The following is a 4,871-nucleotide window of genomic DNA, read 5'->3' on the forward strand; positions in this document are numbered from 1 at the left end:
TTTTATCTCAGGTTCTCCAGCATCGGCAGTTCCTACTATCCCAGCATATCCTCCTGTTGCTTTTTCCCCTGAGGAATGTGGATTCCTGTTAAATGTATCAATAAAATTCACCTCAAATATTCATGAGGTAACATGTTCCATGTTCTAATCTGTTCTAGACAAGTGCATTCAAATCTCCACAAATGTATATGCTGTGAGAGGCCTTTCTGGAAATGGTTGAACTTTGCTCCCTTCTGGGTTGGGATTCCGGAGTTGGGTGAAGTGGTTTTACATCCAAGGCAGACTCTTGGTGTGAACTCTTGTCCCCACAAAGCAACCCGCTTCAGCCAGGAAAGGCTGTTGAGGTTTGCTCTACAGACAGACTGTGAAAGCAGTCAATCTTCAAGCCATTTGAACAGACAGAAGACCTCCTACCATTTCTGCAAGTCCAACTTTTGCTGAAGGTGCAAGGGGATTGGGCTGGGAATCTGGGCCCCAACCCGCATCAACAGTCAGGGGAACCAGTAGTGCTTGCATGGTGGGATCCGGAAGTGGAAATTTAAGTTAGAGGCTGGGAAACTTTGAAACCTGATTCTTTTTTCAGCAGAATCACAGAGGAAAATCCAGCTCCAGGGCTTAACGCTTTGCTCACCGAATCAAAAATCTGTATACTCAGTAAATCTAGGTGGTATTTTCAAGATATTTGTCCCATCTGGTATTTGCAAACTTATTTCCAGCCAAGCAGGTGTCAGGTATCGTGGATAACTGGAGGCATTTTCAGACACCAGGGTGACTGTTCAGCATCTTCAGCAACATGCTCAGAAATTTTGTTTAATGTATCTTTCTGGTCTATAACAAAATCACTCAAAATCTGAAGGCAAATTTATTGATTTATTAGTAAAAATTAAAGCAATTAAATAGTTGGAACAAGACACACAGATGTGGACTTCACAGCACACAAATGAGAGCAGAGATTGCAGCATTGACTTGGAACGCACAGTCAGCCTTCTTTACATTTGCACTAGCAGCTCTCTGAGAAGTCAGAATGATTTTCAACCGTATTAGACAGGCATTATTTTAGACTACAGAGTCCAATGCTTGTTTCAGGTTGCTTTGCTAAACCGATCAACAACTAGGTATAGTTGACAAAGTGCATGATCCAATTAGTCACTCCAATTTGACAGTGACCTAACAAGTGGTCCTTACAGGGACCCCTAATGACCAGTTCAAGTTCAACCTTTTTTCTCAGCTCATTCTGAAACCAGGAGGAACAGGACCAAATTAAAGCCTGAGTGGCTAAATATATTGAGTGATTTAACAAACTCATGCACACTTCAAAGTTGGAGGAGTGGGCTTAATGTTATTCAATTTGTGCATGCGACTTCCTCCTGCAAGCATGGCATTTATTTCAGAGGTGTGGACATTTCTGCAATTCTCTGTTAACGGTAATTCCAATGCAATAACAAAAATAATTAGAATGGAATTGAAAAGAAAGGAAAAATAATAGAAAGAAGATTAAAAATCTGGGTGGTAATCATATCTTCAGTCAATGCTCTCTGCAGCTGTGACTTGGCATCTATATTCTTACTTAGGCATTAAAACCTCTGCAGGTAATCACAGAGATGAATGTCTGTTCACAGACTGCCTTCTTCACTTCATATAAAGCAGTTGATTAAATAAGAGATTTCACTGCAGAATCTTAGCCAGAGTGGAGCTGTCTCAGTAATAAAAAAAACAATAATTCTTTTGCTTTACGAACCATTGCCTATATTCCCCCATTGGCTTGCTGCGAGCTGCACCAAAGTACCTAAAACAAAAGGATGTTGGAAGATTGAAAAGGATATTGGAAGCAGATTCAATATTCCCTTTCAAAAGGGATTTAAATATACACTCGCAAAGGAAGGAACTACAGTGGCATGATGAAAGACCAGGGAAACAGGAATAATTAGATAGCTCTTTGAAAGAAGTGGTATAGGCACATTGGGCCAAATGGTCCCTTCTGTGCTGTATAATTCAAAGATGTATCCCAATATCGTAGTGTAAACAAATCTATAAGTAGTCCCCAGCTGATCACTGTCTAACTGGTGACAAGGGCAGTTCTGTCACAATAGTGAGATTGTGAAGAATGCAGGTCCACCATGAAATTTGAAACACTCTGTCAAGGACTGTGTGGCACCTCCAGAGGAGCTTGTGCAATGGACGCCCTGCTTCAGCATAGCAATGGTCTTCTCGATCGTATTTCATGTGGCAACATAGCTTTTGTTACATGCAAACTGTCCACATGTACACAAGTTATGCACAGGAATAATAAACCACATTTTCAAAGAAAAGTCATAATCACCCAGTAACAACATTCTCGATTCCCTTGGTGTCTGAAATGTTGATGGCATAATGGATTCTCAAAGAATGAAGCCATCATTCCTGGTGCTTGGACATCAGGCATTGACCCGGGTGATTCTCCAAGCATGATCACACACCAGCTGGTTGGTGAAGGAATGCAATCCCTTTTCACTTTAATACACCACAGAGAACAATGGATGGCCAGAAAGTGATGTGTGAGCAGCTAGTGGCACCCTTAGAGGTGCCTGCAATCCTTTTAAAGCTCATGCTCACTCCACTTGCTTTTAATTTTCTGTTAAAAGAGATTGAAATGTTTTAGTTCTCTGAGGATACATAGTCTCAATGGCCTCTCCAATGCAAGAATGGATGGAATCTGGGTAATATTGTAAAGGTTGCCCACTTCATTCATCTGGGCGGAGACTGATACATAAAAATTCATCTGACAGTTCCTTCACAGACACTGGCAATGCCATCCTGCCGCTCCTGTGAGGTTACAGCTGCAAGCAGGTGTCTGATCACAATGAGTACCTCTGTAGTGAAACAGAGGAGTCATGTAGAATGTTGCTTGCTGAGATGAAGTTTATTGCCTGAACATTGAGAGTGATTAAACGCCATTGTTGAAATCCCTCTTCCTGTCACCTTCTCACCCTCCCTCTTCGAGCCATTATGCTCCTCTGTGTCACCTCTGCTCATATACCCTGCCATTTTGTATTCAAGGGGAATGTGCAACAAAAAACAGTCCTACATCCATGCTTAGGGGCATGCAGTTTGTGCACAATTGTTAGTCAGGAAAACATTCTTCAGCACATGCCACAACTTGTCTTATAGACTTCAGCAGCTTTAAAGACCTCTAGAAAGTATTTAATACTGCCATAATCGAAGGAACCGGTAAAAATTAGTCATTCATCTGAAAGTAATTACTGATCCCTTTAAATAAGGCTGGTTGGACTTGTGGCCAGCTTTGTGTGTTTAGCAGAAACATTATCTGGAAATTTGAACCACAAAATAGCAGTGCTGTATCGACACATTGATTGATATCATTATCTGCTTAGTCTCTGCATACTTCCAACTGTGCAAGCCAATTTTGGAGCAAAAACAGCACTCCTAATGCCTAAAATACAGCATTAACAACCTGAATTTTTTTATTGTGTTAAAACTAATAAAACTTTACCCTTACAGTAAAACAGCAATGCAACAGGCTTTAAGTGCACGAGCCATGAATTAAATATAGCGCTGCAGAGGTTACAGAAATCATATCCTCAAATTTAAATTAACCCAGGGAATTAGATGCAGATTTTTACAGTGTCTTGAGAGACCTTTAAAAATGGCAGGCAGGACACGGATGTGAAAATCCTGATCACATTCCCATAAAGTCCCATTTTCACTGGTATCGTGTTTGAATCCCAGCCCATCTTACTACCTCACAAACTAGATCCCAGACAGAAACCTGGATTGGCAAATCATATTTGATTTGTTTTAGCTTAAACAACATGGTCTCCTGCTGAAATATAAACATAGAATGTTGCAGAGTTTGCTTTGACAACAAAATAGAAGTTTAATAACAAAAGAGATGAGGATAAAATGGAATGTAACCATGTAAAATGGCTTTAGGAGGATTTGAACAGACTTATTGAATAGGAAAGAATATTGTGTCTGGGATATAATGCGCAAAAAGGTCAGCTTATCCACTTTGGTCAAAGAAGCAAATGTAGAAGCAAGTGTAGAATGTACAATGGGAATCTAGATGTCCTTATTGATAAATTAATGAAGGCTAACATACAACATGGCAAGCTATTAGGAAGATGAATAAAATGTTAGCCTTCATTGCCAGACAATTTGCGTACAAGAGTAGTGAAGACTTACATCAAGTGTTTGGGACCACACTTGAAGTAATTGTGCAGTTTTAGTCTCCTTATCTTAGGAAAGATATTGTCATAGAGGAGTGCCATGAACAGACTTGTTCCTGGAATGGCAAGACTGTCCTATGAAGAGAAGTTGGTAAATTGGGCCTGTAGTGGAGTTTCAAAGAAGGTGATCTCATTGAAACTTACAAATACTTATAGGGAAAGATGCAGGTAAGAAGCTTCCCCTGACTGGGGAGTATAAAACAAGGGCACAATTTTTAAAATAAGGGGGATGCCGCTTCGAAATGAGAAGAATTATTTTATTCAAAGGTTGTGAACATTTGGGATTCTGTAGCCCAAAGCATTATGGAAGCCCAGGCTTTTAGTATGTTTAAGATAGAGAGTGATAGATTTATGATTGCCAGTGGCATACAGGTTTTTGGAATGGGGCATGTCAAGGCACTGATGTGTTCAATCAGCCATGATGGTATTGAAGGGGAGAGCAGCTTGGTGGGCTGAATTGTCTATTGTTGTTCCTACATTCCTAGAATAAATCAAACCATCTATTAATAAACAAATTCAAATTCTTTAGGAAAGAAATACTCAAAACAAAATCCCATTAATCCCAAGTGTACCGTCATAAATTGAAAAGAACAAAAACAGCTTTTGTATAGTATCCAAAACAAGCCTCTGATACAGGATCTAAAA

Source organism: Rhincodon typus, chromosome 11, assembly GCF_021869965.1.
Source record: "Rhincodon typus isolate 14 chromosome 11, sRhiTyp1.1, whole genome shotgun sequence".
Taxonomy (NCBI): domain Eukaryota; kingdom Metazoa; phylum Chordata; class Chondrichthyes; order Orectolobiformes; family Rhincodontidae; genus Rhincodon; species Rhincodon typus.